The sequence below is a fragment of the Falco biarmicus genome, chromosome 2, assembly GCF_023638135.1.
Source record: "Falco biarmicus isolate bFalBia1 chromosome 2, bFalBia1.pri, whole genome shotgun sequence".
Classification (NCBI taxonomy): Eukaryota; Metazoa; Chordata; class Aves; order Falconiformes; family Falconidae; genus Falco; species Falco biarmicus.
This window is the reverse complement of record NC_079289.1, coordinates 28,970,928-28,997,131: the sequence shown is the minus strand read 5'-3', so window position 1 is coordinate 28,997,131 and position 26,204 is coordinate 28,970,928.

Genomic DNA, 26,204 nt, shown 5'->3' with positions numbered 1-26,204 from the left:
TGCAAAGCCCATGAAAACCAGTACTGGAGGGCAAAAGAGCTCATGTGCTTTAATCTCGTAATAGAAACTACAAATATAACCTCTGGAACTAAGTATCACCCTTTGAATGTTTTCTTCTCAAGCCTGCGTCTGCTGCTAAGAGAGAAGGAAATAGAAATGTTTGGTAGCAAACGGCATCCCTGCCACAAGTGTTTCTTACTTGTTTGTATTTAAATGGTTTACAGTGTAACTTAATGAAGCTATTATCTCTTAACCATAGCAGAAATAGCTGTCCTGAAGAGTTAGGTTCTTTGCAAAAGCAAAAGAGGTTTTTAGAATAGGCTGAGGAAAAATATGAACAATCTTATGGGCACTTTAATGAAAAAAATATCCTTCAGTTCTTTGACATTTTTTACCAGTTCTGCAGTTCTGTAAGTCATTTAAGAGCCTTTTTTTTTTCTTTCCATTTTGTGTTCTTAAAAGACAAAATACAAAGCATGGGAAACTGAAGTGGCAGCTAGAACGGTGTCATTGGGATCACGGAGATGCAATGGGAGAGCTGGACAGACTGCTGGTGTCATGGACTGTCTTTAAGAAGGCCAGAAACAGGAGGTGAGGAGTGGGGGGCTTCAACTCTGGGCAAAGGTGTTGCTTGAAAGTATGAAGCTTTGCTATGAAATGAGTGAAAAACCACCGACCAATTGATTATTGGTCAGGGTCATCTCAACCAGGTCCCTGGGAAGATTATGGAGCAAATTCTCCTGGAAGCCATGTCCAGGTACATGAAGGAGAGGAAGATGGCTGAGAACAGCTGGCATAGACTTACCAAGGGCCAATCATGCCTGAAAAGCCTGGTTGTGTTCTTTGGTGAGATGACTGTCTGAGAAAACAAGAGAAGACCATTAGCTAGGCTTTAGCAAGGCTTTAGACATAGTCTCCCATAGCACTGTTGTGGTCAAATTGGGGATGTCTGCACTAGGTGGATGGACTACAAGGCTGGTGAAAAAGTCTGGCTGGGATGCCTCACCAAAAGAATAAAGGCCAATGACTTGAACTGGTGACCAGTTATGAGTGCCATTCCTTAGGATTTGATAAAGGAGCTGATACTGCTTAATATCTTTATTAATGGCATGGGTAATGAGACAGAATGAACCCACGACAAGTATGTCAACGATACCAAACCAGGGGAAGGAAATAGAAAGTAGAGGCTACTATTCTGTGACATCTCAGCAAGCTGATGAAACAAGCTGTCAGAAACCTCATAAAGTTCAACAAAAGTGAGCACACAGGGGGAATAACCCCAAGCACCACTACAGGCTGTGGAAAAACTGTCTGGAAAGCAGCTCTGCAGACAACAGTCTGGGGGTCCAGGTGGCCAACAAGCTTGAGTCAAGAAGATCAACAAGCTCCTGAGCTGCATCAGCAAATACCAGTGATTTTCCTCTCCATTTGGCACTTATGAGACCATTCCAGTCCAGTTTGGGTGGTTGGTCATTCACTGGAACAGGTTGTGCAAAGAGGCTGGGGAAATCTGCATGCTTAGATATAATCATATCTTGAGTGGACAGGACCTTCCAGTCTCTGATCTACCTTTGAAGTTGGTTTTCCTTTGAGAACAGATCTGTATGAGGTGACTGCAATGGTCTGTATCATCCTGGGGTTTTTTCTATTAATTTCTACTTAGTTTGTCAGTCAGGTATTACTGTTTGAGGTCCCAGTTATGGTATTGTTTAGAGTGGCTGGTAGTTTTTGAGGGGGAAGTGCTCATGGGTATAGAAGGCAAGCAACGGATGCAGCCTGTCTTCATTGTCTACATTTATTCTTGCCCAGAAAAGCACCAACTGCCTAAGCCCGCCCTTGAGCTTCCTTACAAAGTGAGCAAAGTGGAGAACTGCTTTCCATCACAGATGGTGAAAGACATCCTGAACCAGCTTGAGGAGGTTCAAATCATCATTTCCCACTGCCTGGGAAAGAGGTCTGTTCACCAGGCTATCTGCTACTCTTGGTGTAGGCACTGAGAGTAAAACCAAGAGGTCTCTAGGAAACTGAGGCATTTCCAGCCCACTTGATTTGTTGGATCAGTCCTTTAGTGCCTTCTGAATGACACATATCTGAAGTTCTCAGATGAGTAGCAAATGAAGCATATTTTAGCACAGTACTGCAAAAATGTCAGTGACACTTGATAAGCTCATCTGTCAAGCATAAAGAAAAATCAGCAATAGCTGTTGAGAACAAAATGCTCTTTTACATCTACAAAAACCCAAATGCCTTTGCTGTATCTCATCAAAGTTAATTTTCCTTGGTTTTAAAGTGTTAAAAAAATTTAAGACTTTAGCTCACAAAGAAATTATTAATTTTCTTTTTAATAACCAGTTACGGCATTAGTCATCTCTTCTGATTCACAATGAAAGCTATGGGGAACAGTGGGATGTATTTACCAGGAGACGTGTTGAATTTTGTCTGACATGTAGACTTTTTAAAGTATTATTACTTGAAGTTTTGTGTGTGAAGGAAGAAAGGCACAAAGGCTTCGGAACTGGAAATGGCTGAATATAGAGAAACAAATGATGGGTTGGAAAAAAATTCTTCAGAAAGTCCTGGCTCGTCTTACATCAAAGGTCTCCGTTTTTTTTCTGGACACTTGTACCTCCTTTGAAACTTCCAGGAATGCCAGCTTTGGCCCTCCTTCTCCTAGAGGGAGCTTCCCAGGGGATATGTTGCAGCTGTGGCTTACTGGGATATGGTCCTTATTTTCCTACGCTTTCTCTGCCAGCTGCCACAGATTGCTCAGCGTTCACCTTCCTGGCTGTGCAGAAGCCCAGTCCTGGCAGCATTTGTTTTGAGCTTGCCTTATTCAAATACCTCCCAGCCAGGTACATAGCTACTGGGAATCAGACTTAAAGACTATATGAAGGCATACATTTCCCCCTTCTTTCAGGAGTGCCATAACCACTAGGTTCAGTACCTCCATCAGGATATTTAATGAGAGCTAGGGTGCTGGTTCTCTCACAGGAGACCTGGGTCATGCTGTGACAAGAATCTGTAGCAGATCTATGCTTATGGATTTCTGATTTCTTGCTGATGGGTTGGAGGCAGTTTCTAAACCTCGAGTTTATCCCAGACATCACCAATTTTTACACATTATGCATAAGGTGGTGGGTACCATTATCACCCCTTTAACTTTAGACATATCTCTGAAGTTAAACTGGCCTTTTCCACGTATGTGCACATTCTAGGAGGGTTTGAAGAGGAATTAAAAATTCCTTCTAACTGTATACAGTAAGGAAAAGCAGCTAAATAAAAATTAGTCACAATACTTAATTGTCTGAGGGAAAAGTAACCTGATGGAAAAGTAAGTTCTGAAAGCACAGGCTGTGCTGCAGTGGGTTGGGAAACAAGACACAAACCTGAAAACAGAGGCTGACTTTCCTGCCTCTCCTCAGCTTCCTCACAAGTCAAAGGAGTCAGAATAATTGCTTGAGCCATGGTGAGAAGGTGACTCAAACACAAGCCTTTGCTCTCACCTTCCCGCCTCCTTCAAGCAGTCACTTCTTTCTTCAGAGCAGTGGGGTGATGTGTCCCATCACTTCCGTGTGTTGCCATGCTTCTATCAATGTTTTAAAGGTGAGGGGTTTTTTTATTGTTTGCTTTAAAGGAGAGTGGCACTCACTGAGTTTAGGTAATCTAAACCCTACAGGTCAGAGCTCAAATTAAGAAAGAGGCTGGACTGGATTACAGCTAATAAGTAAATCCCTGAATGAGGCAAGTTAGCAAATCATCTTTAAAACTTTATACAGCCATATAATGCCTCAAGCATTCAAGGTTTACACCTTCAGTTTTACTCTTGCACTGTGACACCTACATGTACCCACCTTCTTCTTTTTCTTTTTTTTTTTTTTTAAGTCATTATTTCTTCTGCTCCCTTATCTGTGTTAGGGTTTTTTAAAGATTATCTTGCATTTTTATCAGCCTGCAGGAATTTTAGCTGGTCAGTTAAAAAATCCGTACCTGAAATTTCGGAATAGCTCAAAAGTGTGCAAAGAAGTTTAATGCTTATGAAAGTGAAAGAGCAACAGCACGGGCCTGACTCATACCCTGTAGGAGTATGTGCTAGCATAAACCTCCCCACATATATCTGCTGGTTCATCTCAGCCCTTTTAACAAACTGCAGTCTGCATTAACTCATTACAATGCAGTAATAGCAAGCTTTGGTAAGAGACTCTTTCCTTTCCTGGCTGAAAACAGCTTCTTCAGCAGCTACTGAACTGAATTTCTGAATTTTACTGTCAGCAGTTTATATTATTGTATATAATCAGAGTGCTTGAGCCAAAACATTGCAGATTTTCTGTTAAAAAATACCGTATGTGTTAGTAAATGTGCAACTCACCAACCCCTTGCTAGGTTTGGGGTGGATGTTTTATTTGTGTGTGGTATGTTCCCTGCCTCTGTTTTGCCCCACGGATACAGCCCAACCTGTGGCAGAAGCTCAATTTTGAAAATCTAATCAAAAGGATCATTTCTGCCCAAGCACAACACAAATAGAGGAAATACACCCATATAAAAAGTGTTCTGTCATGCCTTTGCTTTGAATGGTGCTGCAGAAATGTACAGGTAGCTGGTACTCCATTGCCATCGCTACCCATGCAGAGGGTAATGGGTGCCAGGGGCAGGCCAGGAGGTCAGTCATGCCGTTTGGCTTGGACCTATATCGTAATTCTTTCTGGCACTGACCAGCAAGGAATACTTATTGTGAATACCACTGTGCTGCTCTGGTCTGTGGCCAAGAGAGAAAAACAGGAGGAAGACCAGAAATCCTGTGCTTTGCTTTGAAAGTTTCTCAGTAGTTGTGTTTCCTCTCCAACAGGCCCCTAAAGGAGATGAGATGAGCATATGTTTATGTTTCCCAGTTATTTTCTGAAATGGTCTTCACTGAAGTGTTCATTCTGGCTTTGTTAGTGAATTTTTATTTCGCTATTCAATGTGTTCAAAGTCCTTTTCCCTCCACCCACTTCCTGTTGTGTTTTTCTGTTTTTTTCTTTTGTGCTGTGAACACAAGTTATTGTAATTATTCAGCTAGGAGGATTCAAAAGTTTTGTCTCTCCACTTGACTTCCTAGGTCCCTGTAGAACTGGTCTCACTTGTGGAAATCCACAGTTTTGGAGAAAATAGGTGTAACGAAGGATGCTTCTTTAGGGCAGTTTGGGGTTCAGGAAGAACAAGGGTTCAGATCACCAGCAGAAATGAGGTACCTAAATTATTTTAGCAGTCTTGGCTGGTCAGGGTATGGTATGTGGATCTGCAATATGTGGTACCACAGCATATAATGGGAGGCAAAGTGTCAGAATCTTAGCTAAAGTCACATTCTGGGATACTGCTGAATTTGTAAACCATTCATGCCCTTACACAAAAAAAAAAAACCCAAACCAAAAAAACCCAAACCCAAAACATGCTGAGGGACGGAGATGTACTTAGCTGAACTGTGAACAGTTTACTCCAGCATTACCTTGATTTTCTCATACTGATAACATCTGCAAGATGAGGGTGTTGGAAATGAGAGCAAATCATTTTGAAAAAAAAAAAAAATGCATTCATCAATTTGCAAGTGATATAACTTCTTCTGGTATTTTCCCTTCAAATTAAAAACACTTGTCAGGCAGATTTCCAGCATAGCATGTGGTGAATTTGTAGCAAAATTATGATGAACATAAAGAAAACACTGTCAGGTTTGATTGAGATCTATATTTGGGATTTGGAAAAAAAAAAAAAAAAAGGACACCAAAACCAATAGAAAGATTTATGCCTGTTGTTTTTTTTTAACTTTAACGAAAATGGTTAAAGAAAACAAGAACGCAAACACTCCTGGTGGGATGACCATGAGTCACACTGCAGCTCTGTGTTGGTGCAGAGGTTCTCCAGCCACGGAACTGAGCTTCTCCTGGGACACAGACCACTGCAAAGTCTACGTGACCCAGCACAGGTTCAGCAGTTATGGCTTCATCTGGCCATCCCACCCCCCAAAAAAAAGTCTATAGGCACCTGTCTAAAAAATAAGGCTTAACAAACCAGCTTGGCTGGCAGCCATCTCACCCTCTGGGAGAAATGAGGGAGAAGGGAGGGGGAGCTTTTACAGTGAAATTTAAGTGTAAGCTTTGAGTGCAGTCTTACTGCCGTGAGACTGCTGTGCAGGTGGCACTACCCATCCGTGACCCCAGCACAAGTCCCCAGAAAGCAGTATTATCTGCTGAGGAGACCCATGGGTGAGAACTGGCCAGGGTTTGGAGAGACAAAATGTTTTGTTTTTTTCATCAGAAAATACAAGTACATTAAACCTGACACTTCCAGTGAAATAACATCAGTGAAAGGCAGAGGAGAAACTTGTGAGGAGAATGACCCTCTTGTGGTTGGAGACCTCACTCAGGGGGGTGAAGTCTCCTAGTTTTCTCTGTAAAAATAGTGAGTGATCGTTTGGGTTGTGTAAGTGGGTCAAGCTATAATATTCAAGTCCATTTTTAACGAGCTGGGCCCTTGCAGTCAATAACTCCACAGCCATCCTGTAATCAAGCATGGTTATTTTAAAAGCCGACAGCTCCAGTGGGGCAGAGGCAGGCATCAATTCAGCCACTGTACCTTTGCCGTTCCCTGCTGAGCATCCCGAGGCGGGCCAGAGATGCGCTAATTAAAAGAAAATACAGCAGCCTCCAAAAACAGGATGCTACAAAAAAGGCATTAAAGAATCCACTGCATAACCATAAGTGAGTAATTTAAAAGACAAATTCAGAGTCCTGGGGTGGAGACAGCCAAATGTTCCTTTTCCTGTCATCAAATGTTATTTACTCTAATGTGCAAACAATGAACAGAAGCTTTTTTTCCCTCCCTGTGTTAATTACTGTTTAAAAGATTTTCCAGTGCTGCTGATCAAGTCCACACACAGAGTTAAAACACAGCCCACCACACTGTGGCATTTGTTCTTCTTAATACCTGAAGTACCGCTTCACTGAAGTCTGCAAACTAGACTTCTTGTTATTTGTCAAGGAAAGGGTTTTGTCTTCTTTGCACGCACTATCAACCTGATCGTGTAAAGATTACATGCACTGGTCAACTCACCACCCTGAAACTGATTTCAGAAGAGCTTAGCAATAGCAATGTTTCATGCAAGTTGTTAATTATAGTCAGGACAGGCTGGGAAATTCTTCACAATAATCGTGAATATTAAGTGCTTGAAAAATAGCTGCTCAGGATACTCTCCTGCAATTAGCACCAATGTATGTGAATGAGAATCATGTATGCCAACAGCCACCCTATTACTCGACAAATCAAGACATTAAAAACCAGCTCAGTAGGATGCGATTTTGCTTGTCTGGCTCATACTTGAGATATTATGCTGAACAGACCAGAAATAATAATAACTAAGAATATGATCTGTTGTGTTACCACTCTGAAGGTCACTTGAAGGCGGTTATTTCATGCAACATTGCCAATAGAGTGTGTTTATATTCTGTTGCAGACTCAACAATATCAAGGCTATCATGTTTTGGATGGTGTTTTAATGGCAGCAAAGAGGTTTTTATTTTATAGCAGAAGCACCTTAAAAGTGTGACAAAAACTTGGTGACCTCTGATTCTCTTCTTGAACATGTTGCACCTTTTAAGGTTACAGGTTGATCTCTTTGAAGCCAACAGCAAAACTCTGACTTTCCAAGAAGACCTCTTTCCACTTTTTTAGGATACTCTGGGGTACCCTGGGTGTTTGTACTACATTGTACTTCTTTGAAATATGAATTATTTTGTTAAATATCCAGTCTTACACCTGATTCTGTGCATTAAGCTTCAGAAAAAAAAAAAAAAGAAAAAAAAAAGTAGTGCCTGTCTGAGGTTGGAGTTGTTATGATAATAACAATGAAATAATGTGAAACTAGGATGATGACTGGTATTTTTTATACTCTGCAGTTCTGAAGAATTTATTTGACTGCAGTTCAGAACATCGAGAAACTGGTCTCCTGATTGTCCTACCTAGAATTTACAGCACATCATTTAACCATATACCAGTTCCTACAACTTGGCTCCAAGCTTGCTGTAACTTTTCTGTAAGTTTGCTCAACTTATGCAGCGCTCAAAACTGTCACTGCCACAGTACTAAATTGCCATAGCAGCTTTCTTGGTCTGGCTGCAGACACATTGCTTTAGAGGCAGAAAAGGTAATGGGTGGGAAGGTAGAGAATGGGCCCAACCAGAGCAGACAACAGCTGTGGTGAGGGTATAGGGAAGGTTGAGGCTGACCAGGGTAACTGAGAGTGCTGCACAAGCCCTCCTGAGGCAAATAAGATGAACGTTCCCAACAAAGAAAGATAGATGCTAAAGACAAAAAGATAATCCATTAGGGTTGGATGAGAGCTTCCTATGGAAAAATCCAAGGGGGAATTTAGTCTACCTGCCAAGGGTACCAAATTTTGTCACTGGCGTGGAAAGGGGCCAATGCACTTATCTATTATGACCACCTGAAGAATCGGTGGAGAGAAGCAGGTACCTCTGGAGATTTGCAATGGAGATTGGCTCTGCCCTTGTGCTGAGCTAGAGAATGATCTAGTCTGCCTCCCTGGGTGTCTGCCTGTTCCACAGAAGCTAGAGGGACATAATACCAGATCTTGGGTGCATCCATTTTCTGGGGACTACCTCTGATGCTTCAACCTGCTATGCATGGTGGCCTTGTGATCTAGAGGACTCTTCCTACCAGGAGATAGCTCCATCTATGAACGGTGGGTTTTCTTGAAAGGCGGTCTGGATCTCAGGCTAACTTTTCTTCCCAACTGTAATGAACTAAATGCTGCTAACAGAAAGGTCACAGGGAGAGAAATTTAATCCTAACCTGATGGGTTTTTATATTGCCTGTGTGGATACTACTTGTCAGGCACGAAGGGATGGACCTAGCTATTATTTCAGAGGAAGGGTGATACAGTTTCAGTGCTGGAAACTGTTTAGTGTTTGCTGCTCTGGCAATAATAAAGAAATAACCAGTTATGGGTAAAATATAGTATAGAGACAAAAAAGAGAGGAAGCATTAATTCTTGGGGGCTCATCCTAATGTATGTAATTATCTTCAGCCTTACTAGATGCCTCTTAACATTTGGAGTGAATATAATGCCAAGTAAGCATTCTCCCTTTATCTCCTAGGGTTGGGTGCTTCACACTTGTGCCATCCAGGAGGCTCCACTGCATCAGGACTGATAGGCTAAGGAAGATTTCCCCTCTGTCCCCATCTCCATGTAAAATGTAAAGCTGTTTGTTAATGATGTGCTGGCTTGAACATAGATACTCAGACAAATTTGCCTAAAGCTTTGACTGTGAGCAGAGCAGTTGTTTCCTTTCCCTGAAGTCTCTGTGAGGCCAAGAACATGTGCCAGCTCTCTGTGTGAGGGCAGATCTCATGCCTCTACTCACCCGCGTGTCAGGCACCTAGGAACTGTGCTTACCCTCATGACATCAACCACAGTCAGTGCAAGTTCAAAGACTTCACGAAGCATGCTATCGCACGGCTCTCGCTCCCAGCCAGCATGCTCCCATGGCACGGCAAAGCTCTTTACCTCAGTGCAAATCAAAGAGAAAGCAGATGGCCGGGGGTGGCGGAAGTGTTCATCTCCGGAGATAGTGAACGAAGGAGGGGAGTGAGAAGCAACGGGGCGGGAGGTGTTCAGGTCCAATCTCTTTCTCGATGCGCAAAGCAGGAGAGATGGTGCAGTGCTGAAAACATGTTGCTTCTGCAGCTCCAGGCGGTTTGTAGCCCAGGGGAAAGGCAGGGATGCCAAAGCAGGGGGAGGTGGCAGCACGCTTGTACTATGTCTCCTCTAACATTGGCTAGAGAGGCTCTTGCAACAGGCTGAGACTTGATAGATGCGCAGGCAAGCCTCCATTTCTGGTTCCAGAGGTACTGTGAACTCCTACGTGAGCCCCAGAAGTATCCAGGGGAGAACTGTTGTCTTTGGACTTGCAGCAGGCCTCCACGCTCTTTGTACCGGGCCAAAAAATACACTGATTTGTCCCTTCTGGCCAAGGACACAACTGCAGCACAGGGTCATTTGGCTGTCTCAGCCTGAATCGCAACCCTGCATGGTATAGATGGAAAGGGCCCAAACCAGGTCCTTCAGGCTGAAACAGGTTTCCTTGTGTAAAACCAGCTTGGTGGCTATTCTAGCTGTATGTGTCATGTTTTGTATTTAGTAACAAAACAGTCTGTATAAGCGACAGAAAGAGGAATCCTGTAGGTTAGAAGTAGCGAAAGCATGAAAATCCTCTTCAAAAAAAGAAGAAAAAAAAGAAAAAGTGAAGTTGTTTTCCAATGTCTGTTAAGTGTCCTTGTCCAGGAAAGTACAATGCACAAAGAGAAGGGAAATTCCTGCTTGATGAATTAGAGATGAAACCACACTAGAGATGTGGAGTATCTTTAGTTCATGGATCTTATATAGTAAAAATAGGCAGAGGAGGTGGCTGGTCTTTCTGAAATGTGGCAGGTACCTGAGTGAGGGAGGAGCTGGGAAAGGCTCTGACAAAGTGGAGGGCAGCTCTGGGCCAACAGCATTTTCTGTTAGTGCTCCTGTAACTGCTTGCAGTGTGAAGGGAAGAGGATGCTGACTCTGCCCTTGCCACGGGAGAGGAACGCTGCAGCTTTCATGGCTTTTGTAGCCATGAGATTTGGAAAGCCTTCTACATCTCAGCCAGCAAAAGGGGGAGACTCACCTGCCCCTGCCTGGCTCAATCATTACTCAGCACCTGGGTCTTAGGGAGCTGCTGTTCCTCCAAAGCTCTTGATGAAGTCTGTCTGTGTGCTTCCATTCCTAGGCTGTCATCCACAACTGAACCCAAACATGCAAGGTTAAATCTTTGTGTGCAAAGAGGACAGATCCTCCCTCCTGTAAACACTGCAGAAATGTTGTTTCCTGGGACCTGTGCCAGTCTGGGCATGCCCTTCACTGCAGCCCTCTCTTGGGCTTGGCAAGGCACTCGATCCAGACTGATGTCCATGTTTTGATTTACAGCACTTGTCTTGCAGTGCTTCATCACCTTCGCACAGAAATTTTAGTTCAGATAATGCAAACCTTACAGCAACCATAACCCTGTATCTCAGAACAATCTGGGCCTTGGAGAAACCTCCCTTGCAGGGCCCACCAGGAGTTACTGGTGTGAGGAACCATGCTATGGAACAGAATAGCAAGGGTTGCCCCCTAGACCTCCACCTCTTCATGCAAAGCTGAAGTCAGTGTGACTTACTCCTATTGTTGCAACTTTCCTCAGACACTTCCCCAGACTTGCTCCAAGGTTTGCAGACAGCTATTCAGAAGTTAGCACTTCTGAAATATCTGTGAAGGATAGACATGTAGTCCAGAGGCAGTAGCACCCTCTGCCCTCAGGAGCATGTTGCAGAGCTAGAGGCAGTCCAGACATTGTTGTCCTGGGAACCAGTTCCTTTCTTGGTACAGACCAAAACGAAGCTCATGGACCCTAAGTCCTTTACTTGAGCCATTACTGTTAATCACATTATAATGATGAAACCAGCTTAGAAAGAGGAGAAAACTTCAAACCGTTAAAGAAGGTTTCCCCACAGGCTTAATTTCAGCTTGGTATCTTTTTTTAAAATTTTTTTTCTTTTTCTTTTTTTTTTTGCTTGGTAATTTATCTCATTTGGATGATGCTTTTCTGTATAGCTCTCAAGCTAATTCATTATCTCCAAGATGTGCTGAATCATCTGCTCCACTTAATAGTTTTTAAGATTTACAAACAGAATACCCTATTGCATTTAATCTGGCTGAAGAGTTCATGCACATGGGATGAATTCACATATCTTTAAACTGTTCCTGAAGCAAGATGGTAGTTGAGGAACTGTAGGAAAATAAGATTTAGGTCTTATCTCCATGGGGTAAATGACCAACAGATTGCACAATTTCATGATAGTTCCCTAGGTACACGTTCTCTCCTGGAAGAATTACTCCACTCTGATTCTAAAATTTAGTAGAAGAGGTCAAATATTCAGGGCTAGATGGTCTTTTTTGTTCTTACATTCCTCATGCCCTCTAAGGATTTGGATGGGGGGATTTTTTTCCTATAATAATTATCAAGAATTAGCTTGTACAAATAGCAATTAATTGGTTAGGGCTTTGCAAGCCAAAGAAAGGTTAAGCTTTCTTTCATAAAAAACTCAGCAAGATACACAAGGAATGAATGTGCATCCCCTGGTGACTGCCTGGAGCTGGCTGTTTGCTTCCTAAATGTGGTCACATGGTGCCCTGCAAGATCCTCCCAGAATGTTTAGAAATACTTTTTTCAGGGGAATGGAAGGACAGATTTTTCAGTGACTCCCACAGGAAACAGTGGGGTGGGCTGTGCACGGTACAGACTTTCCCGCTCCAGAAAAAATTGGCCCAATGTGCACAAAACATTCTTATCTGATGAAGAATTGGAAACAGGATTGTTTGTTAAAATGTTGGAAAGAACATTGAGTTTTGGCTTTGTTCTTTGCTGGATATTCAAAGAAGGGCTTTCTGCTCTTGCGCTGGTTTCTCCAAGTCCTCTTGCCCTATTACTTTGAGCTGGTAAGGCACGGGGGGCAGTTCTCCCAGTTTCTAGTGGCATCCTACGGAAGGGCGAGGCTTTGTGTGAAGTAGCCTGGACTTATCCCAACAGCAAGAGCAGGACCATCCCAGCAGACAGTGGATGTAAACAACAGAGATGTCTGTATTTGGTCTGCAAAATCTTATCCTCGTGCCTACAAGAGAGGGGCTACGGGCATAACGATGGTGTTTTGCTCTTCTGCCATCTCATGCTCTTCTTCACCGTGTCTTTCCCTGTGAGTAATATTTGTTGTAAAATAAAGCTGTAATAAAAGGCAGGGCAAAGTCTGTAGGTAGAGATACTATCTCTTACTGGACAAACAAGTGTAGTTTGAAAAGGTAGACAAGCTTCCAGGTAGACAAGCAGTTTTTCAGGGTTGAAATAGAAGCAGCAAATTTCAAAGCTAAATATGGATTGTGAACAAGTGTCCTGAGTGTAATCAGATATTTATCAGAGTATTGGAGAGGAGGTTGTTGGGGCCTGTGTACTAGACATAAATTCAGTAGGGAAAGAGAGGCCATGTGTCTCCTCATTTATAGCCTATGGGACAGGGAGGCTTTAGTGGGGAGAGGACAACTATGAAAGGTTGTAAAATCAGGATCTCCACCAAATCCATGGTATTCAATATACAGTGGAGTTATGAATGTCTGTTCCCAGGCTTAGTTGGAAGTCAGGTTTCAGGTCAGTATGAGCCTGCTGTGAATGAAGAACAGAGATCTAGAGACAACAGTGGGCACTAGCAGAAGCTTGTGCAGAAAAGAAAGGCAAAATTAAACCACTTTTAAATCAGTTTTGTCTAGAAGCTCCTTATGGTAGGGACATTTGCTGAAACACATTCCTGCTATTAAAAAGGGTTCTGTGGGAATCAGTTTTTTGCATTTAAAAGGCAAATTGGTGATTCACAAAATTTTACTTTTAGGGGTGGGGAAAAAAAAGATTAAAATAAGAACAAATTGCTTAGGAGACAGAATTGGTAAAAAAAATAGTGCTTCTGGTCACAAAACTTTTGGGGGACAAAAATGAAAATGCTGTGTTTTTCTGGCAATTAGAACATCTGAAAAGTTCTTAATAGAAAACAGAAAATCTGCTTTGAAATGAAAAATCAAATTTTGTCTCAAAGAGGTTGAAGAGGAACGCTTTTGACTGGTGGCTTTTGACCAGCTTTTAGAAAACAACTTCCATCAAAGAAAACAAAATTTTCTGCAAAAAATGTTACCTTCATGGAACCAGCATTTTCTAGCTGAGAGACATTTCACTGCGGAACCGGATTAAATCATGAATTTTAAACCTCAGCGTCCTGATTGACAGTGGCTGGTAGGAGAGCAAGCACGAGGGTCCTGCTGGCTGCTGCTGTCAGCTGCCTCAGCTTCAGAGCACTGTGAGTTATAAATAGATATAGAAATGCCTGCAGCTCTCCCTGACCACCCATCTGCCACTGGGTCTGCTGGGGTGCCGGGTGGCAGGAGCTGCCGGCGCTCAGGAGTGCAGACAAGTGTGACCAAAGCTCCATGGCCAAATTAAGTTATTTCTACGGCTGGTGCTGGGAGAAGCCACACGCAGCGTACAGGTAGGTTATATCCCAGCTGCAGGCTTGTGCTGCTCCCAGCACTTGCCGTGGCTCAGCAGGATGCACAGCCCTGAGAGAAAGACCACTTGTGCCCTGAGTAGGCAGAGGTAAAACCACAGCGAAGGCTCCAGGCGAGTGAGTTAGAGTGGCAGTGGTAACTACTCAGAGACCCTTACTCCAGCTGTCATGGTGAAACAAAGCACTCGGTTTGCTGCTGTAAGGGGCCTTATTCTTATTTAGCCTTTTAAAATCTATCAGTTAATTAATAGCCATTAAAAACAAGCGACAACTACCGCTGGGCTAAGCAATACAGCAGCTAAGTGGTTTTCAAGATTCTCTCCACATTTTTTTGCTGATTAGAGTCACCGAGTCGTCTGTTCTGGCTAAATTGTTCAGTCAGTATAACCTTCCAATCATTCCCTAATTTCTGGGAATTGGTTGATTATTTTTAAGGATTACAGGAATGTGTTTTCCTGTAGGCTACTCCTGCCCTGGACATTTTAGATATACAATAGTTACTCTTAATGAAGTGTGACCAGTCATCAAGTCATGCAGTGTTTGTCCTATCCCTTCTTTAGAGAGCTGCCACTCAACTACAAAATGCATAGATATATGTTTGATGGAAATAGTTTTTCTCTGAAATAGCAATATTTGAAAACATAATCCTCGAAACTCTTGGAATTCACAAGCAGGATCTGATTCTGACATTGCTAAGCCATAAAATAGCATGATGTTGCACAGCAAACTTGTTCGATAAATCAAAGCAAGCAAGTGCCAAAATAAGATGCTAAACTAGACCTTGAAATTTTAGAAAACCTCCCTAATTAAGGCTACTTCACTCCTGGGTTTCAGTGAATGTAGGGTATTACCTATTACTATTTTTTCCATAACGTACATGGGCGTGGGTGGCAGTGGTGGTGGTGGTGTGTATGTGTGGTATAAAATAAAAATGCAGCAGATGCAGCTTTTCCCTGGTGACAGCTGGAGCAGTACTGGACACACAGTAGTGGTTACCAGCACTGGGAGAATCTCTCTGAGCTGCTAGTACTCCATTTTTTAGCCTTACTGTTGGCTGGCATCTGCTGGTACTTATTTAGGACTGGGAAGGTGCTTAAGTAAACAGAACAACACCAGTTTTGAATTCAGGCTTTAGGGTGGATGAGTACTTTGAGAATCCTTCTGCATTCAGGAGTTGGTGATGCTATTTTTTAGAATAACCCTAGAAAACCTTTGTCGCGGTCTGTCCCTGACAGGCAGAAGGCAGAAGACTCCCAGCCCACATCCACGACAGCCTTCTCAGCCCCAGGCTGCCTTTGCGGTCAGTCAGACGTGCTGCAGCCTGGTCGGCATTCATACACATGCTCATTGCATTGGTATTTTACACAGCTGATACAAAACATTTATATTCCAAAGACTTTTAAAGAAGGCCATATCCGGTCTCCTCACTGGCCATGGTGAATCGTTCATAACTCACTGTCTGGCAGCAGATTGTAAAATCATGTTTTCATAGCCTAGCTCTTGACACTGGAGTAGTGGATTTAACCTTTTTAGCCCTTTTTAAAGGACTGTTATGGTGAAATAAGTGACAGGGTAACATTCTGATAAAAAAAAAGAAGAGACATGCAGTGATGCTGAAACTGATTAGCAGAATTTTGCAAAATATCTCACTAAAGTTTTCAGATTGTTTTCCTAAAATACAAAAACCAGCACCATGGTACTGAAGAAGTATGTACTGAAAGCATCAGCCCGAACACTGGGCTAATGCAGTATCTGCTTTCCCACTGCCCAGGGTTAGCCTCTGCTTTGGTTCTTGTCTCGTGTTATCCATTTAATGTAACATCTGATTCTGTGTGGTCCTGAACTCTCTTAACACCAGAGCCTCAGACCCACAGAGATCGGACTGATAAGACACAGCTGAGCTGACATGCCTTCAGAGAGCAGGGCGGGAAGAAATGCAAGCTCTCTTCCAAAGCAGGCTTGCTCGTCCTCCTGTGCTGAGGGGGCAAAGCAAGGAGGCAGTATTCAATCATTCACTTGACCAGAGTTCAAGTATTTCTGCTGGGAAATAAACCCACAGCATTGCTGAAAGGTGCAAAACTGCCCTGTTACCTTGACAGCTGGGCCAGGCCAGCTAAACTGGAAATCTTGCAGTACAGTGTAGTTAATGATCTGTCTAGCTAAACAAAATTTCACTGCTAATCTTCCTGATGTCAGGTGTGTTGCCTTTCTTAATCTCACTTTAAAATATACCTTTCTACCAAGGTCTGGAAGTGTGCTGAGTAGCTACTGGAAACCAAGGCAAGAGGGAAGCTCTCTGAGCTGTGGCTGCCAATGTGCAGGATAAGTCAAGTTTACTTCTTGCAGGAAAATTGCCAGTACAATTTAGGAGAAAATCCTCATTTCTAAATCTTTGAGATACATCTCTATTGCCATAATATTGTCTTTGGCTGTTGGAGTGTGGAAAGCATTGTTTTTATTTCTCAGCAATTTTGGCCATGATCTACTTGCACTGTAAGGGCCCAAGATGTAGATGACGCCTCCCACTTTCTGGCTGTGGAACAAGCAAAGTCTAAGCATCTGAGTCTTTGTTACTGAAGTCTTCAAACTTGTTTTAGCACCTTGTAGGGACTTTAATGGCCTCTGGTATGAGAAAGCTGGAGCAGATGTCCCTGTGCTTGCTTCAGGTCCAAGCAGCTTACCGCAGCTGCTGGCAGTCGCACTGAGTGGCCACGGCATCCCTCCCAGCCCTCCATTTCACAGTGATGTCTAGAAATGGAAAGAATGAATTGTCAAGTAATTTTTAGAAAACAGATGTTTGCAAAAAAGCCAGCCAGGCACTTGCTGGGCAGAGGGAGAGATGGAGAAGGGGCTGCAGGCTGAGGGGCTCTGGTTTGGCCACGCTCGTTCCGTTGCATCCCCAGTCTGGTGCAGCAGTTCCTCTCTAGGGGTGAACCGCACTACCAGAGGAGCTGCAGTGCCAGGCTGGGAGTCAGGTTGTATCTGGGGACAGCAGAGGATGGGAAATGAGGGTCTTGCTTGTCTTCAGCTGACTGCCGTCCAGCCGACTCTCACAACATCTGCTTTGCTCTGCTCTGCACCAGGGGAAACTGTCTGGCCCGGGTTGTGCAAACCCTGTGCAGCCTCAGCACGCACAGGGCACAGATGCCCCCAGGACTGTCCCAGCCCCAGATTGCTCAAGCAGTGGTGGGTCTGCTGTGCAGATGCTTTAGCCAGCCTGAGAAAGACACAGGAGGTCTAAACATAACAAAACATCTGGATGTTTTTCCCTTCCCCAATTTCTTTCCCACTTCGCAGCAGGGGTTTAAGCCAGAGATGGGGAGTGACAAATCCACCCCTCCTGCCCAGACCCTCCCTCAGCACTTGGCTCAGATGGGAAAATCTGGTTTGTCATAGAATGTTATCATTTTGCCTGTTTGTTTGTTTGCTTGCCTGTTTAAAACAGTGACATTCATGAAGGTAATTTTCACCTCTATACCTGATGCAAGAGTTTTCCATGAATTTCCTCTGGCTGCAGGAGTTCATACATAATGTCAAAGAGAAAAAAAGAAAAGAAAAAAAGAAAAAAAAGAAAGAGAAAGGACACACACATACGGAGGCAAAATAAGCACCAGTTTTAAAGTCTTACGAAGAGACACACACACACAGACTTGGTCCCCAGAACTAAGCTCAAAAGATGGACACAGGCAGATTTCCCAAACTATCACAGAGTACAAAAGGATTAGATTATTAGGTGTTAACACACTTGATGAAGGTGATAGAGGATCATATCAATTCTTCTAGGTCATCACTTTTCCTCACTCAGTAGGAATCTAAGTATCTAATAAGAAACACCCCCACACACACTGTCCTGCTGTATGGAGCTATTTTGGAGGGAGGCATCCTTACAGTTACTCAGATAAAAGAAGCAAAAATAGCTACAAATAAATAGCAAATGCATACAGTTCTCATTGGGATGGACCAGCTAGAATGGCAGGATCATTTCTGGCTCTATGGTGCTGATCTCCTCAGCAGACTTCATGCACAGTGCTACTCCGTACCCCAACCTGGAATTCTCCCTTTCTTTAGGACAGCCTGTGTAGAAAATGTTCATCTTCAAATGCTGGGATTTCTTGGGCAGTTGCTTGGCAAGGGAAGGTAATGTGAAAACTGTAGTTCATGTTCTGAAACACCAGTGAAGGCTGGAGGTCTCCATCATGTAAAGCCAAATCCTTCTGGCTTGAGTCACATTGAGTATTGGAAAAGTGGGCTGTGTCCCAGCGCTGGAATGGTGGCTGAGAAAGCAGGGACAGAAATGAAGACAAAGTAAGGACATGAAGGTAACCAAATAATAGATAAATAAATAAATAAATAAATAAATAAATAAATAAATAAATAAATAAATAAATAAATAAATAAATAAATGAATAAATGAATAAATAAATGAATGAATGAATAAATAAATAAATAAATAAATAAATCTTAAGCAAATGAACAAAACCCTTTTCTATTTAATGCCAATCTGGAGTTGTCATGTTATCAGAAAGACTATGTAACTGTTAAACAATGCAGGGAAATCTAGATGTCCCCAGATTTGCTACTAATTATTGGGTGTAGCCATTGCTGAAACACACCAAGCCTGCCTGTTGCACAGTGCTGAGCACCCTATAGCTCCCATGGTTTGTTGCTGTTGTATCCCTGGTAATTCTGACCCTTGACAGGTCCAGAGGCACTCTCTGGGCCTGGATAGTTCTGCAGCTCGTCTCACATTTTCTGCCCTCCCATCAAGCATAGGGGATCAGGGAGTTGGATGAGTCCATGGGCTTCCCTGAGGACAGAAAAATTCCCAACAGGATGGAGGGCAGAGTGGGAGTAAGACTTAATGTTGACAGCACTGCATCTTTACTATGAGGAGGAGTATGGTACAAGGCTATAGGGCAGGGCTGCAAGGTTCCCCACATACACCCCATCTGAGGTGTTTTGGGATCTGAGCTGTACCAAGCCAGCATTTCAATGCATTGGAGAAGTTTCCCAGGCCATGCTCTGCTGTACAGGGTTGACATGTGGCCAGAGGGATCTTCGTGTTAAAAAAAAATAAAAATCAAAGTAGCTGATAGCAGTTTGAGTCCAGATACATCTGGCGGGTGCATAGTTTGGGCTGACGCATGCATACTCTCACTGATGTGTGTGGCAGCTACGAGCATTAGCCCACAGAGATCAATTTCAGTGAGGTCTGACTTGACAACATACGAGGGTTTTGCAGGATGATACAAGTTTGGTGGTGAATCAGGCCATCTGAACTTAAAGGTTGAAGAGGCTGTGCTGTCACAGGAGTGGGCAGGGTTGGGGAGATAGTGTCTAACCCAAAAACATGCTCCCTCCTCATGTGTCTATGTCTATCATCAACTGTTGGGAGGGTGCGTGGGTGCCATCTCTGTCATCCCAGCAGCTCTGCCACCCTTGAGTACACTGAGCCACATTTGCAAGCAGGCTGGGGTGGGAAGGTTAGGGAAAGAGAAGGGAGGGAGCCCAGCCTGCACCACCATCACTGCAGCACAGTTGAAGTCCAACGTTACTGTGTGTTGCATCCCCTCACAGCTGTGCCAGGAGCTCATCCCTGCTGGGCTATCTGCAGCATGCACTGGAATATGATCATTGCTGCTGATCTTCTGTAATACGTGTTTTACTCTTCCTTTTAGTATTTGCTCCTGGAACACTTGTATTTAAACCAGAACCACCCCAAAAGCAGATCACGTCACACTTTTTTCCAACCCAGAAGCCGATTCACCTTTACTAAACGAACTGCTGTAACCTTACTGTTACCCTGGAGAGAATTCCTCTATATTTTGCCTTGCAAATAATTCACATGGGTTGACACAAAGTTCTAGTCTGAGTACAGTATGCAGCATTTGGTACAGTATGTGGCTTCTTGCAAAGCACTATTGCATGTACATGCCTGGGATCAATTATGTTCATTGAAATAAGAGAAGCCACATGATGAGTAAACCCGTAAGTATGACATTTTATTCCCACACTTGGTGAATATATGCAACAAAATATAGTGCAAAAGAACACTTTAAAAGCATCTTCTAATGCCAAGCATACTAAAGTTTTATTTTGTCTCAGGAAAAGGAACTATGGTAGATAATAATGCCTTTCCCTCAACCCACAATGCTCAAACTTCAGAGGCAAAAAAGACCTCCCTGCAGAACAAACCCCACTGCCAAAGAGTGACTTTGTTGCTGTCATTGGGTTTTTTTCATATTCTAGTTGAAGCTACAGGCTCCAGCCAGAGCAGGGTCTCCATCATGCCAAGCAGTTTGAGCACACATACTAGAAAATAATACCTATCCCCAAATTTCTACCCTAAAATGCTGGTTGGTGATGTGGATCGCTGGCACTGTGCCTGTTCCAAGATAGAGGGTGCCAGCACCAGGGGTGAACCCCTTCTCTCAAACAGCACACTGCCAAGCAGAGGCTTTTGCTTACGGCACCATGAACCCACCTCCATCCCATCTCTCCTAGCAAGGGATATGTTCCTGCACTCACGCCCTCCAGCACCATCCTGCTCCAAAGAGATGCAATCAGGAAGCCCCCTCCTGCCCTCTGGGCCTGGGGGGACCCTGCCTGGCTGCTGGGCATTTTTTGAGGACCCTGTGTCCCCTCAGAAGAGTGTGTAAGGCATAAGCCCCAAGTGCCATCAAGTGTCTCAGCCATTCCTCTCTTTCTAGTTTGTCAGGCTGATTGGTCCAGGGTGTGTTTTTGAAGCATTAAAGTCATAAGAGGCTTAAAGCGATAAAGTATCGGGACAGGCTTTAAGTACATCTAAGTCTTTGAATAGGATCAAGCTGTGTGCGAGGTACCAGCAGCCTGCGCTGAATAGGATCAAGCTGTGTGCGAGGTACCAGCAGCCTGCGCAGGCACATGATCTTATCTCTGCTGCCCTCATTATTATAACCCTCTTCATGCTGATAGTGTTATAATAGGTGTAATATGAATAAACAGAAAGAAATATCACTGCACCAGGGAACAACTCTTCTGCTTTATTGTATCCATGGCATCTATTAACATCTGTATCCCAGGCACTCACCGAGACACGTGTATGTACACTAATGCACACTTTGTAGTGCTGACTCCAACCTCCTCACAAGAAATGTCATTCTTTTCCAAACAGTCCCAAAAGCTGGGAACTATCTTATTTTTTACAGTTGGGACACAGAGATACTATGGAACAGCACTTAAAAAAAAAAAAATGACCAGTTAATCCATTCCCGTGAACAAAGTTAAAATGCAAAATCCCACTTCACAGAGAGAGCAGGCTCTCTGGCTCTGGGTAGCTCTGGACTGGCCATATTTTGACAGTGTTAAGCAACGAGTCAAACAAAACCAAGCTGGGATCTACAAGCTCCTCTCCTCCCCATCTTGGTAGTGAGGAGCTGACAAGTAACCTCAGACTGATCTCCTCACAGATCAAAGGATGGGCAGATTTTTTCTATTCCCTGTCTGACACGAGCTGAAAGCGTATCTCCTCCTGCAGTACTCCAATCACCTTGACTACCTTTTGCTCAGTGATGTGCTCTTCTCAGTTAAAGCTGTCCCACTTTCCTGACACTTAGGGGGTCAGAGAACAGGTGAGGGTGGCTCCAAGCACATGGCCGAGGCACACCTCAAGGGAAGAGTGCACCTGGTTTTCAGTCCTCATTTCCATGCGTGCTCAAGTACTACACAAATGTCCCTCAGGGATACAACCTACCTGCAGACCAGCTATTGTCGTGAGAAACTCTCTTTGTGCTCCTCCCATGTGAATTACTAACCCAGATATGAGAGGTGTTGCTTTTTCCTATTCTTTTTGTGTCGCACAGGGCCACAAGATCCTCAGCTGATTCCAGAGATGTGATCCCATGCACCTTTCAGCATGTTTACAAGTGAAGATGCAGTAAGATGCTTGACTTACTACTGTGTCTTGAATGAGAGACCCAAGTAAGCACAAATCCTAGCATGGTGGAAAAGTTAATGCGGAGACTAACAGTGGCAAGGAGAGATCGAGAAAGCTCCACAATCAGCTGGAAAAAAAGAGGAAAAGGAGTTCCTCTTAATTTTACACCTAGGAAGAGTACAGAAAAACCACCAGTGTTGTCAGGGAACATCTCTATGTCCCTAATGTCCATGGCAGCTGTAGTAAGGCATGACAGGATGCTCTCATTTACAGAGAGGGTCTCTGCTCTTCTAGGGCTTGGGATCTGAGAGTAGTCTCAACACTACCTTTGCCAGATGCCACAGATGTTGTAACCTAAGAAATTAAGAAATACCCTCCAAGGGGTTGACTGCCTATAGTGCAATAATGTTGTTCTTCAATTCTATAAACCTGTGGCTGGGCTGTTCATCTGAGAGATGAGATGCAGGTCAAATCCTCAGTCTGATTTATGTCTGGATTCAAATCAAGTTCTTCTCTCTTTTAAATTCACCTCAGTCATGTCTCTTGCAAAAAACCTCAGAAGCATGCCTCTCCTCCTTAAATATTTCTCAATAAAGAGTAATTATTCAATATTAAAGTATTAACTAAGAGATGAGGACAGAAAAGCTATAGGAACAGTAAACTGGTGGCTGGGGACGAGGTTCTGCTTCAGTGATTACTGAAATATTATATATGGCGTAAATTACTCCAGGAACAGATGCCAGGATCAGCCATGGAAAGTAGTCCCCAGTTGATGACTGGCACACTGCTCAAGGAAACAGCTAAGGCAGGTTTAAATTTTCCAGGCAGACAGAGGTAGCAAACCAGGAAAACCCCAAAGCACCCTGGAGTATGAGCAGAAAAGGGAACACCACCTTCTTGTAACTATCAGAAATGCAGTAATTGCTCGGCTTCACCAAACAGTCCCAAGCAGCGTTGCTGAAACACTCCTAAGAAGTGATTGAGTTAAATTGTTTGACATGACCTTAGGTTGCTTTACAGGGTCAGGCGCAGTGGCCTTCATCTGAGAAGAGCATTGGCTTTTTCAGTGAATACCGGTCCACAGCAATCTGTTGCCCTGCTCTAATGACACCACAGGTATATTTACAAGGAGCTAATAAGTGCATTTCTGGCTCCTGGCATATGGACTGGTGTGTGATGAGGTCTGTGAATGAGAGCTTCAGAGGAGATGGCAAGCAGCACCAGCACACTGCAGCCATAATTCCATTGTGTGCAGGGCTTGCTCCAAAACCTCTTAAAAATTAATGAAAAGACTGCGCCCTTATTTACTTGGTGCAGAAGGGAAGTTTGAGGCAGAGCAGTGAACTGATTGTGTACCAAGGTGAGCTGAGGTGAAGATTGCAGGGAAGTAGCCAATTACTTGCTATCCTGTCGATATGAGGGATGATTATACGTTGCGTCTAGTTCACTAGTTGCACTGAGATTTCATCTAAGGTAATTAGTTTCTTATTATAAAGCAGGGTTCAGATATTACAGAGAAAATCCTCCTCACCAAGCTTGCAGTGAGGGAATGAATTCCTAAGTCTTTCAACACACCTCATGCCCAACCTCAGCCGCTCACTGGGCCTTCACAAAGGAGAGCTGCAGGCCATGAGCAGCCTTCTGAGCTTCGAGCACGCTTTGCTGCCAGGACACTAGACTTTTCCAGGCCCCAAGACTGCTCAACCAGTGGTGCCCAGCTGGCAGTGTGCAGGCAGGAGGAGCAGTGCCCTGGGATGTTTAGGTCTACCTGCATCCCTGTGCCTGAACAGCACACTGCAGCCATCTCCTGCAGATGGCAAAGTTCAGTAGACCCGTGCAAAATCATGGCCAAAGTTGCTGATCAATGATGGTGGAAGCATCTTTCACAGACTATGGGCACCTTATAGCACAGTGAACTCCTCATCCCAGCCACAGCTGCTGGTGAAAGTCCCCTGGTTTTCACTGAAACAACTTTTCATTGGGTTGGGTTAATGGCACAAAAAGAGATATTTGATGGAGACCAAAATCTGAAGCATGGTGGTGTGTGCCCAGCTCTCCCAGTGCAGCACCAGCATGGCAGGGCAATGCGATTCCTGAAGAGCAGGGGGATTTTGCCTTTGATCTCAATGACATCATGAGGTGGGTAACTGTGCTCTGTGTCATCGGACACATGAGCAGGCAAATCCTTTGTCTTTTGCATGTGCGAAGATGCATAACAGGGATTCCTCCCAGCTAATGGCATACATGCTACTAGGTTTTTCAGTAAGCACTTCTAATTTTATACATTTGCAGAGCTAGGAATAGCTGCTGTACCACGTCCTGCTCTAGGAAATAAATTAGCCTCGTTTCTTAAGGTTAATACATAATCTCAGGAAGTTTGCGGGCACGTGTGTGCCTATCCTGTCTCCATAATGTGCGAACCCAGTGGTTTAATTCTTCACTTTTGAGTGAGAATTGTCATGAAGGGAGGCAATGGCTGATAAACGCATTATCATCTGGACATCAGAGAATCCACACAGGTAAGTGGTGCAGGCAAATAGGTTTCATACACATCACTGCTCAGGGAGGTCTGGTTTAGTTTTTACTGTCCCTGGTTAGTGCCTTAGAGGCACGAGATGGTCCTATTTCCTCCCTCTCTCTGGGCAACCCTTCGGAATTTGAGGAGGTAATTCAAAACTCATAGGTCTCAAAGAAACCTTAAGCCCAGTTTGTTGGTTGGTGGGGGTTTTTTCTTTTATTTCTGTGTAACCTTATACTACTGATGGAAATGGATACATGGAGACTTAGCAATTTGGATGTCCCATTTAGCAATAGAAATGTGTGTACTCAGGCAGGGCTGACTCCCAAATGCCTTAGTTTTCCACCCCTTCAGTTGTGAAACAAGAGCCTCGATCTCTTCCAAAGGTTCGCAAACAGCATCCGTCCAAAGAGCACAGCATCACATATTTACCTATGTCACCTGGCGCACGTGACAGCGAGCAGGGCCCAAGGGTCAGCCTCCCCAGGGATGCTGTGGCACACTGATGCCCACGGGGGAGCCAGGCCAGGCTGTTTGCTTTCTTCAGGTTCTGTATGAAAGGGAAAGCTCATGCTGAGCCACGGCTTTGGAGGCTCCCACTTTATGGCAATTCAGTTGGGCACCCTCTGAGCCGGGCAAGAGACAGACAGACTGCCTTTTGCCAGCTTTGTGGCTAGGAAATGACAAACGTGGAAGGTCTACTCCAGAAGTTCTGTAGAACAAGTTGTGTCTGTTAGACCCTGGTACTGGCTTGGAAATAAAGTGCAAGACAGAGCTTTGGACCAGACTTATCAGTGGTGTGAGAGCTACTTCAATCTGTTACTTCACTTCTGCTGCTTGGCTGAATGGCGTACTTTCCAAATGGCTGCTCTGAAAAACAGGCAAGGGTACCCTGCAGTCCCATAAATTGACGGGGCTCCGGTAACTTCAGGATACTGTCTGTTTACATCAGCTGGGGGGGGCACCAGCCATGAAAATATTGATCGTACCAGAAATATGGAATGCAGAAACTCTACCCATCTTCCTTCTGTGGTCTGAAGGCTCAGAAGGAATGGGGCTATTTTCTTTGCTTGTTTTCTGAATCAGTGTGTTTGCTCCATTTGACTTTTCTGGTCTCTTAAATGATCAGAATAGGCACTTTTAAGACCATAAAAAGCAAGTCCCCACTTTACCATGCTGTTTCCATCTCTAGCATTGGTTGCTATCTATTTATTAAGGTACATCCTCTTAATAAAAACATCCAAGAAATCAGCCTTTGTTTGCTGATTATACATTCAGGTATTCCAGGTTTATAGCATTAATTTACCATAATTGAAGCTTATGATGAGTACAAATTTTCTGCAAACACAAAAAAAAGAGAAAATATCAAAATGGTATGGGGCAGTGTTCATGTAGAGATAAAGCAATGATTGTGTCATTTGTTTTGGAGGGTAGGTTTGCTATTAAGCTGAAGTCTAAAGTAAGGTACATTGATTTACAGGAAATTGCTCACTTACACACATAGTAGACATTTACAAACCCTACTTCAGAAGCCCCTGAATACTGATAAGCCTTTGTGATTTCAGCCAAGTATGTCATCAATAACATCAATGTCTGTTTATAAACATTTTT